Consider the following 12,291-nt stretch of genomic DNA (forward strand, 5'->3'; position numbering starts at 1 on the left):
CATGATGAATTATTGAAATAAACATCCTAATTAAGACGTCGTCATATTTTCAATGTGAATTAATGAGATAAACATCTTGAGTAACACGTCGTTTACTAAGTCAACAAGTCTTTAACTTCTCTTAGGTTGGTTGTTGTGGAGAAGGGTTTGCTAGTTACTTAATCAAGTCACTGTCAGTTAGACAGTAGAGCTTTAACTAACCTACTCGTTAAGTGTAGGTCCTCTTTGGATGGATCTAACAACTTTACTCGGATCAATCCGTGTTGTTAGCTAGCGGAAATCACAAACAACACTCGGATCTCGGATCTTAGTTTGTAAGAAAAATAAAGATTGTTTTTATTATTATTATTATTATATTACTAGTGTGTGTTATATATATACATATATATATATTATATTATATTTGTAGCCTATGTGTGTGTGTATATATGTATATGTATATGTATATGAAGGGAACCGTTCCATGTGGTTAGAGCTCCATATGGATCTTGAGTGATCATCGACTTGATCTTGAGCAAAGCGTAATAGTCGGTCTCATTTCCACCTCTATAGGAGGAAGCTGGGATGGTCGTGAAAGTTAGAGATATAATACCAACAAAAAGTAGGAAATTATAGAAAGGAGCTAGGGAAGATGATAAGCAGCCAACTGATTGTGTTGAATTCATTTTGTTGGAGTAATTATTACACCAACAAATATTGCTGGCCTTTTATAGTCAATTTTTGAATGTTTCGGTAGTGGCGATAATGCATCCCCTCATATCTTAAAGCACTGATATCGGGAATATAGGTGATATATCGGTCAAATATGAGTCCTATATCGGCCAAATATCGGTCAATATCGTCGATATTATCGGTACCAATATCTAGAACCGATATTTTGATTTATATATCGCAAAGGACCGATATATCGGCGATATCGCCTGCATAGCTCTAGAGTGTTATATATTCTTATAAACTAAACTAGATATCTATCAATTCTTCACTGTTATCTAATTTTTATCATAAAAATTACCCTAAAACACAATCTTTATAAGTGACATCACTCATCTTTCAACTACCCTACATCATTTTTTATAACTAAACATAATTCTTTATTATAAAAATAACTATTATATAATAAATAATAATATTTTTCAAGGATATTATTTTGAAGGAAGGAAGCCTGGATTGCCTTTAAAAACGTGCAAGATGAAGATGGCGATACATTTATACAAATAATATTATACTAGGTTATATAACCCGTGCAACTCGTGGGCTTGTATTTATAATGTAAATTAGCAACAACTTCTAGCAACGGTAATGTTAAACGTACAGAAATGCATCAAAATTAGCATTGGCTCGTCTTTGGGTTGGTTACAAAGATGCAACACTACTGCTGTATTAGGTTCTTGTTTCTAGTGGATCAACTCTTTAATTTTGTATATTGAGACTGGCTGTTGTTGTGTTCTTGTTGTAGGTAATTCATTTAACCTGCAGTGGAAGTCAATAGAAGAGGAACATATTTTAGATTAATGTTGCATTTGTTTGAAAGTTGAAACAAATAGAAAGAAGCCAATTGTATCTGAAAATGGTATACTACTAACTACTAAGACTATTATCATATTAGAAGCAAATTCAACCAATGTTGTAAAAGTTGCTAAGAGGACTTTATGCGGCTGATTAGGAAGTTAGATGTACTCGGAGTACTCCGACATGGTAAATATAAAAATAATAAATATTATTAAGTATTAAATATTATATATATATATATATATTAAATATCATAAGTTACTAATACTTGTAACAAAATATGTGAATACCAATATAAATAAGAGAATATATTTTAAATAATAAATTATTCTAAAAATTACTAAACATTAATTAAAAAAAATGATATTTGTTCTTTATTATTATAGAAATACGAATTATGTTTTATATAATTAAGTCAAAATCGGCTCAAGTTCACCGACTAGATGCAATTATGGCTGAGTTTGACTAACTTTGATAGATTCTTAGTAACTAGGCGGAGTTAAAGAAACTCGTCTCGGCGACATATCTTGTAGCGAGAACTCAAGAAATACTCGGCCTTATGAACCTACTTTTACAACATTGAATTCAACACAAAACGGTGTTAAATGTGTCCAACACCAAATCAGATTGGAGGCTCCAAGGATCTCGGAGAATATTTAATAATAATTAGTTTATTATTATAAGATAAGTTAGTCTTATTTTATTTAATCCTATTTGTTTTATATTCAAATTGTGTATTTGATTTAGTATAAGATTAGTCATGTATGGGCTCTATATAAGTCATACATTGTATCAAAATTATTAAGATTTTCTCGTTAGTCGTTTTCTTAATAAAAGAGTTGATCATGTGTTGATCAAATCTCGTGCTCGTGTTCTTGATTCACCCGCTAAAAATTTAACAAGTGGTATCAGAGCCAAGGTTTCGGGAAGCGTTTTGAAGATCGGGGCAGCCTCCACCGACGAGTGTGTCAGTCGGTGGAGGGCACGCGTGAAAGATTGGCTTATGTCGCAGCCATAAAACTTAACAGCAGTAAACAAGACCAGTGCGGTGTTTCGTTCGACCGTTTTCATGTCATGCAAGAGTTCCGTTTGGGACTATAGGGGCGTTAGTACGTCTGTGGCTGTTAAAGAGGAGATATACGGAGGTATTCAATCTTGGTTGGCTAATGGCTCGTATCAAGAAGATTTTTCCATCTGCCGGTTTTCTTAATAAAAGAAGTATGTTACTGGTTTTTGTTTGTCAAACCAAAGTTGGTGTGCATGAGATTTGTTGCTTGCAGCCAAGTAACAATTTATTCTTCCTTGTTCTTTCTTGATTTGTTTGTGATTGTCATAAGCTCCACTGAGTTCTTCTTGATCATGATCTGCACATAAGGGGCTGCAGTCTTCTTTCCTTGTTCGTACAAGAGAGAATACCATGTGCGTTGGTTTACTTGTTTTTTTTTTGTTTTAATAAACATAGTAGCTTACAACCAAAGTTTAATTAGATTTTTCTTTCTGTTCGATTGAAAGAAAAAAAAAGAGAACAATTGCAACTATGTGATCTAGTCTTTTAGGTTGCATAGAGGTTGTATGTCAACTAAGTTTTGGTGTTAATCGAGTTGTTAAAGGTTTCCCTGATGGCGTGCCGTCACCGTGAGTCGGGATGGTTAGATCTCCGTGTGTCGGATGGTTAAATCTCCGTGTGTCGAGCAATGATGGTGTGCCATGATCTTGTGTCGGTATGGTTAAGTCTCCGTGTGTCGGGATGATAAAATCTCCGTGTGTCGGGGTAGTTTAGTGGGTTGGATCGATAACCCAATAGTCCGAGTGGTAGCGTTATCAAGCTGTCTAAACGAGACAACATCATCATATGTTCGGGGTTTTGTTTCGGGACCAAATCGTAACGTATCAGTTAGCAACGGTTCAGGTTGTTGACAACAATGAGGGATGAATTTCGGATCTGGAACCTGTGGCTAAAAGTGGCCGCATAGTTATGGTTTTCGGGCTGTAAAAATAGAAGACAACGGGCTCGATGGTTTCGGTTTGTACGAACAATGGGTTCGTAGGAGACCACCAGAGATAAGGCATGAAACAAATGTGTTTAGAGGTAGTAAGTTGAATGGTGTCCTAGATCTTGTGTAGATTAAGGAGTAACGAACCAAGATGCAACTTCGTGTGAAGGCGTGTGACGAGTCCAAGAATCACGTCCAAAGAGAACAGGTGTTGCGGGACCGAGAAAGACCTTAAAGGAACAAGTTTGGATCTAGAGGGAGTGTTGGAATTCAACATGATCCGCTGTTGGAAGACATGACCAGTTGTGTTGAGTCGCGGGTTGTTTCGAGTCGAGGTGCTTCGTATTTGTCACGGTTTAGAAGAAGTTTGGTGTTGAGAGGGAGTGTTAAATGTGTCCAACACCAAATCAGATTGGAGGCTCCTAGGATCTCGGAGAATATTTAATAATAATTAGTTTATTATTATAAGATAAGTCAGTCTTATTTTATTAATCCTATTTGTTTTATATTCAAATTGTGTATTTGAGTTAGTATAGGATTAGTCTTGTATGGGCTCTATATAAGTCATACATTGTATCAAAATTATTAAAATTTTCTTGTTAGTCGTTTTCTTAATAAAAGAGTCGATCGTGTGTTGATCAAATCTCGTGCTCGTGTTTTTATTCATCCGCTAAAAATTTAACAAACGGTATATTTGATTTGAGCTAAAGAAGAGTTGAAAGAGATTATCATTATGACCAATTATTGCAATAGTAAATGAGTTGAATTTGTAGTTTACACTCGTTCCACGATTGATTTGAGGTATAACAACCTGATTGTAACTAATTTCATTTTTTATTGACCAAAATAAAAAAAGCCAAAACAAATTTATAATCCAAAACAAATAAAAACAACTGTTTTTTTTTCTTTTGTTTAAACTAGAAACATTAAATAGAAACGGACTCAACAAAATCATTATTTTTTAAAAGTTCAAATCAAATAAAGCTCAAAGCAAATAGAAAACATTAACCTTTTTTTCTTTTATTTAAACGAGAAGCATCCAATAGAAACAAGCTCAACATAACCATCATTTTAAGGTTGAAACTTTTAATACAGTTTTGGATATGCAAATTCAAGAACTTTAAAATAGATTTAGTGAGGTCTTAACTAGTTTGTTAGAAAATATGTCTTGTTTAAATCTTGAGATTCGTTTTCCAAATTTGACGTATCTAAGATAATGGCATTTTCGAAAATGTATTCGAATGATTTTAGTAATGAATAAAAATGGTGTAGTTCCGGGCAAATATAATATCATACCAATTATTGTACCAAAACAAATCATAGCAGTTCATACTTTTTTTCTTTTTTTTTTAACGGACATACTTTTTCATGCAAAGGGAAGACCCACAATTTCGGAATCTCTTTTCATTTACTTGCATAAAGTTGGATGTCATCATTGCCCGGCTGACGTTAAACAGTGGAGGATGCAGCTTATACTAAAGTTTTAATCGGTACAGGCCCGCCTTCGAGAAGCCAAAAATATTTTTTGGCCGAAGGCGAAACTCTTTTAGATCTCAAGTAAAATGAATATTTTATTAGCTTTAAGCAATTAAATTTTTAAATGGTCATATTTGGTTATAATTTTAGTTGTGTAAAAAAGTTTTATATAAAAATAAGCTTAAACATGTTCCAAATGAGACTAGATACCACAACCTCTTGGTTGAGAGTAATACCTCTTTGCCACTAAGCAAAACTAGTTGTTATGTAATTGAGTTTAAACATTAAATATACATCTTGTTATTCATACAAATACATATAAATTTTTTTCAAAAAAAATTTTCCGGGTCTAACGGGGTGTCAGGTCGGGGGCCGCCGACCACCCCGCCCTCCCTAAAGGCCAGCCCTGAATCGGTAGTGTAAATTTTTTTTTCTTTTTGGGTCGTTTTTGTATATGTCGTTACTCCTGAAAAAAATTATGTTACCCCTGTTCATTTAAAGACCAGCCAATTTAAAAATTTAAATTAAATAAAGCCCAAATAAATTTAAAGTCCAAAGCAAATAAAAACAATTGTTTTTATTTCTTTCGTTTAAATTAGAAACATTAAACAGAAACAGACTCAAATATAAATAAGCTCAATAAAATCATCAATTTTAAAAGTTCAAATCAAATAAAGCCCAAAGTAAATAGAAACCATTAACCTTTTTTTTATTTAAACGAGAAGCATCAAATGGAAACAAGCTCAACATGATCATCATTTTAAGATTGAGACTTTTAATACAGTTTTGGATATGCAAATTCAAGAACTTCAAAATAGATTTAGTGAGGTCTCAACTAGTTTGTTAGAAAATATGTATAGTTTAAATCTTGAGATTCGTCGTATCTAAGATAGTTGCATTTTCAAAAATGTATCCGAATGATATTAGTAGTGAATAAGAATGGTGTACTTCGGGTGATCGTATGACCTTTCAGGGCCGGCCTTGAGGCATGGCGGGGTAGTCGACGGCCATATGCCCGACACCCCGCTAGGCCCCAATTTTTTTAAACAAATTATATGTATTTTTATTAAAAAAATATGTATAATCAATGTTTCAGCACAATTACATAACCACTAGCTTGGTCTAGGGGCAATGGGGTATGAGATCTAATCAAAAGGTTGTGGATTCTAGTCCTTGAGACAATTTTAAGTTTATTTTTATACAAAAGTTTTTTACAAAACTCAAATTATAATTAAGTAAGCCATTTAAAATTAAATTGTTTAAACCTAACAAAATGTTTCTTTTACCTAAGGCCCAAAAATTTTTTCGCCTTTGGCCCAAATTTTTTTTCGCCTTATCGGAGCCGGCCATGCGACCTTTTATCATACTTTAAAGGAAGATGATAAATTTGCAAAATTGGGTGAATGTGTGACCTTGCTCGTGTAATGGTGGAAACCGGAAAGCACATTACTTTTCCTTTGGCGTATTGAATATTAAAGCTAGCGTTGGTTTTACCGATTGCAACTGCAACAATTGAAGTACGCTTTCTAAAATGAAGCTTATCAATATGGGTTTACGTAAGAGAATGCGTGTTGAGTATTTGAACAACGTTTAAATTGTGTAGTCGAAAGAGAAACGTTAGATAAAGTTAAAGAACATGATGTAATGGCTCGATTTTAAGCTTTCAAAAACCGAATAGAAGAAATTTACGCCCTATGTATCATGTTTCTATTTTTGTTTCGTTTACATTGTATGAAATACGACAAAAAAAATTGAACGTTACCCTTGACAACTAGTTACAATGTGAGAGCTCGGAGAAAGTGTTTTGAAAATGACATGGGGTTACAAGCAAGTTTATGTTAGTTTTCCGCATACTTATCAATTATTGCTCTTTTAAGGTAGGACTAATGGACTAATTAATAAAACATAACTAGATAAATTATATGGCCCGTATCCTTCCACACAATAGTTCTGCTCAAAAAAATGACTTATGAACACCTAATGCTTATGACTTACAGGCCCAGAAAAATTAAAGAAGCATCGACGTTCAACGGTTTTGCCACCAAAAGTATAGCTGGTAGATGCAATCATACACGGAGCTTTGGTATGATAATATGAATTTAAGATACAGCTGGTAGATGCAAGGAAGTTTCATATGTAAATATAAATATAATATAATTAGGCATGTCTTTTGTAAAACTTTACTAACACTTGCTACTATATAATGCGTAACTTTAACTTGAGCAACCAGCCAAAAACGCAACCACTATAAAGCTTCGGTGCAATGCGCCGGGGCATCACTAGTCAAAAACAAAAAATGAAGAAATAACCTCCTTTTGGACAGGTTCTTTTTACTTGAGAAAGTGAGCACAATGTGACAAAGAGATGACAAATTAGCTGAAAAAAAAAAAAAACTTTTATCGTTACCCAAGTCCCAACCAACATAGGCTGTCTATTTAGCTAAACATGTTCTGTAAATATGATTAACCTCCCAAGCCCACTCCTTTTCAACAACCCATGAACCTGCACGAATCAATCTCGGTTTACAAAAACACCCCTAAAATGTTTGTTTGTTTGTTTGTTTGTTTGATGTGAAGATGAGAGAGGAGTAGACTTTGGTTTCTGATATAATAAATCACACCAAGAGCCTCCTTCAACTCCCAATATTAAAGATTGATTGTTTAACATACACCAATGTTCAAAAAACACGTCCGACATCCTCAATTTGTTTGATTTTGCTTCAAAAATTCGCGTCTTTTGTTTAGGGCCGGAGAAAGAGAGGAGGGAACGATAATTAATTATTATTATTCCTATCAAATATATGTAATATACCATTTACATTTATGTAAATTTTGAAACTAATTATTAATTTCTTCAAGATGAACGTAAATTAATATATATATATATATATTTTTCATACTCATTGTCCATTTTCAAATGGGAAAATTACCTATATAGCCATTTTGAAGTGAGAGAAACACAAAAATAGCCTGTGAGATTTCGTTTTCCAAAAATAGCTCTCGAAATCCAACTTCCACGTGACATTGAGATTTTCTCCGTGAGTTTTCGTGAACCAATCAAAATCTGCCATGTGTCAAGCATTCACACCTACCACTCAAGTTTTCATCTCAAATCCGTCTTAAACGTTACTTTTCAATCAAATCTAACCTGATGAAAACCAACTTTAACGTGATGTTTCAAGCCGTTTCCGTCTCCAACGTGAGTTTTCAAAAAAATATGATTTTTGAGTTTTTTTGAAATTCATCTCCAAAGATGAATTTCAAATGCATTTCAACTCCGGAGACGAATTTTGATTACAAGTCAACTGCCAAGATGAATTTCATTGGAATTTAAACTTATTTCATCATCTTCTTCCCACTTTCTCATAATCTTACCAAAAACCATGTTTATGTTCTCCCGCTTTTGATGGATGGTTTGTCTCTAGTTGATAAAGGACTTGATGACGATTCATTAAATTTGGGATAAACAAGTGTCGGGCTAGGTAAAGGCGAAAAATATAGATTGATAACAAAGAATTCAAATTTTTTTTAACTTTGACTTGTTTTCCGGTAGGATTCCGGCGAGCTTGTTGTCGGAAGTGTAACTTCTTCAAGATTCGTTAATATAAAAATCCACTTGAGATTTCACCAGAAACATTACTTCCGCACCAACCGAATGGTATCACTCTCACAACCACCACCATTCGGTTTCAAGCATGGATTTAAGGGTAGTGATAGAAGCGTAAGTGGTGGTGTCATGTGTGAGGTCTTGGTGGTGGTGGGTGGTGTAGTGGGTGACCATGATGGGGTTTCATCATCGCCGACCATCCAGACGGTGGTGGTGGGGTCCGGTAGCATTAGGTGGTGGAGGAAATGGTGGGGGTTGGATGAAAAAGATGATGAAGATGATTGTAGATGAAATTCATTTGTAATTCATCTTTGGAGATGAATTTAAAAAAAAAACATTAAAAACCATAAATTTGAAAACTCACGTTGGAGACGGAAACAGCTTGAAACATCACGTTAAAGTTGGTTTTCATCAGGTTAGATTTGATGTGAAAAGTAACATTTAAGAGTGATTTGGAATGAAAACTCGCGTGGTAGGTGAGAATGCTTGACACATGGCAGATTTTGACTGGTCCACGAAAACTCTCGGGGAAAATCCCAATGTCACGTGCAAGTTGGATTTCGAGGGCTTTTTTTGGAAAACGAATCTCACAGGCTGTTTGTATGTTTCTCTCTCTTCAAAAAGGCTATTTAGGTAATTTTCCCTTTTCAAATCAATCATATCATGCACTTTACATATTACATATGTGCATGCAAACAAAAAGTATATATAAAAAGCACATTAACACATTATTCAAATCAACATTTACACATATGTACAGAGATGTTTATGCATAATAAAACATAGATATTTACATAATACGTACCTTCAAAACTATTTAAAAATTAAATACATTTTTTTTGTTTACTCATGTGGTGCTACTTTGCTTTCTTCAAACTCACTAGAAATTAAACGAAAATGAAATGTCAAATTGAAAGAAAGAAAAATGGTGGTTATTAGAGAAAGAAAAGAGAACATATAGGGATGGTATGTAATAGATAATTTAAGAATGATTAAAGGAAATAAACACGTTATAATCCTTTTATTACCCTTTTCTCTTTAATTTAATCAATCTCTTTGACTTTCAATTTAATTACACTAATGCCATTTTAATTTTAAGCCATTGATTATATATTCTTGGCATATATATGTGTTCTTAGCATATATATGAGTTCTTAAATGAAGGGGAATGTTCATTTACATTTTAATATTAACATGAGAACATAAGAACCAATACTAACTACAATAGCAATCTACATAAATAAATTATTTATAATAACAAAGAAAAAAACCTAAAAATTACAAAAAAAAAAATCAAAATCAAGAACAAAATAATAACAGCAAATACCAGCAAAAGAAAAAACCTAATAATTAAAAAAAAATATAAATTATCAAATACTTTTAACGTCTCATAATCGAAATTAGCAAAAACGAACAAAAAATAACAGCAAATTGGTTCTCACTATTTTCATATTAAGAATAAAATGTATTTGATCTTGTTTCCTTAAATGAAACTCTCTCTCTCTATATATATGTGTGTGTGTGGAAAAGGATGATAGTGATATATAAAAAAAAGAAAGACATGAGAATCTAAAGAGAGAGAAATCTATCAAATTTTGTATGTTTTTTTTGTTTGTCTATAGCTTCTTAAAGGGCCTGTTTTTATGTATAACTAGTAGGTTGACCCGCCACATTGAGGCGGGATGTCGATAAGGATTACAAAGTTAGTTTCATGTGCAATGCCTGCAGTACATAGCAACCTTATAGCCTCTCGTTACATCACATTCGATGGGTTGTGAATAAAATATATGCACTAAGTGATCACAAAATAGATAGTTGTTAATTACAAATGATTTTTAGTTTGATATTCAACACATGTTACTACTGCCAAATGATTGTGTTATGGCGTTGTCAAAGGGCGGGCGATCGTGCATCACGTTCTACGTCTCCTGTTTCTTTGATCCCGAATCTGCACAAAGTTTATGAAATCAGACTTATAAATGTTAACATTAAAGTTCAAAAATTTTATTCATACTAAGTAGGAACTTAAGAAACTATAAGCATGACTTGATACTTTTAACCAACTATTAGGACCTCTAGCTCGAGCCTAGTCGAGCTTAATTTCAGCTCGGCCGGTTTATCCCCTAGTGAAACCAACCCAAGGCAGCTGATTTAAACTTTTACTAAAACGTGACCCGTTTCAACACGGACATTGAAGAAACACTAAGTGACCCCGGCAGATTATGGATAATCTTAACTAGATGTTTCCCACAAGGGTTAGGTCCGGCAAAGATGGTTATTCTTCTCGATCTGCAAAACAGATACCGTGAGCTCGTCACTGAGAAAGGGGGGGGGGGTTCCTCCTTGTGACCACCCTCCGGCGTGAGAATCAGACTAGATTGCTCTGAATATAAGTGTATATAGAGAGAAATAGCTAGAGAAGATAAGATAATGATACCGTTCCAAGGTGTTGGAGTATTTATAGCCGAAGGCAGGTTTCCAAGCAGGTACGGCCAGCTGTATAATATTCCTTTTCCACCAACTGCGGGCTATGTACGTGCCACGATGGGAGTTGGTGGGTAGGCAGCGGCTGACAGTGACATGGCCGGCTGTATACTATTCCTTTTCCACCAACTACGGGCTATGTACGTGCCACGATGGGAGTTGGTGGGTAGGCAGCGGCTGATAGTGACATTTTGTACTAGAGCGTGCTCCTCCTCGTACTATTGTCGGTGAGCTGTCACCCTGTGATTGGTTCATGGGCTGCTTTGGTCAGATCTTGTCTATTTTGTCCATACCTTGGCAGGTATAGTACAAAAGATCTTCCAGAAGCGTACGGACTGGCTCTTTTGGGCGGGAATATTCCCGCCTTGCTCATTCCTTCTTCAGGTGACATTGCTGAAGTATAAGAGTTAGTGCCTTATGCGTGTAGCCTTACCGTTAGTGCGGGTAGCCTTCCTTCTTGGCTTGTACCCATAGCTGCGGGAACAGGCAGGGTATTGTACCAAGGGAGGCTTTCCTGCGGGAACAGCTGGCTTACTGCGTATAAGGTCTTCATCTCTCTGAGCATGGTGGGTCCTGCGGGACCAGTTAGTCTTTGCGCATACGTACCTCTTCAAGGTGTGTCTTGCGGGGACCTACCTCTTCAGACATGCTTTGACCCAACCCTTTACCGGAGTACCAGGAAACACTCTCATTAAAGCTAAATGGTTATGTTTGAAGGATTACAAAAATGTTAACGTCTAATGAGTGTTTCATTTGTAGTATTTCCAGGAACCTTTCCCTTTCCCATTAACTGCTTACATGACACCATTGTGGGGATCATAAATAGAACTTAACTCGTATTGACCCATTTACCATTTCATAACTTAGCTTTGTTATGACCCGAGCGAAAATTTTATTTACTGTTAAAATATTAGATCTGGAATAAAACTGAACCCAGATTAACCGATTCGCATTTTTAGTACGGGTAAAAACAGGTTTTCTTAGGTCAAATATAAAGCCTAACCAAAACGAACCCGTTTGCTGTTTATAACGGGCCCAAATGTTTTTGCAGTTGTTTCTCACAGTCCATAACATTAGTTTTAAAGAATGCCACTTACATGAATTTAGGTTGCTTATCCTCGCCATTTTATTCACACGCGAACTTTGTGCTATTCCTCTTTTGATAGTACAGTTTCTTAAGGCAGCTAGAGAAGTTGACACACACGCAGTTGAGGTCAGCGTC

This window comes from Bidens hawaiensis, unplaced genomic scaffold (assembly GCF_021521415.1).
Source record: "Bidens hawaiensis isolate Kalapana, Puna unplaced genomic scaffold, B.hawaiensis_p1.1 tig00008460_1, whole genome shotgun sequence".
Classification (NCBI taxonomy): Eukaryota; Viridiplantae; Streptophyta; class Magnoliopsida; order Asterales; family Asteraceae; genus Bidens; species Bidens hawaiensis.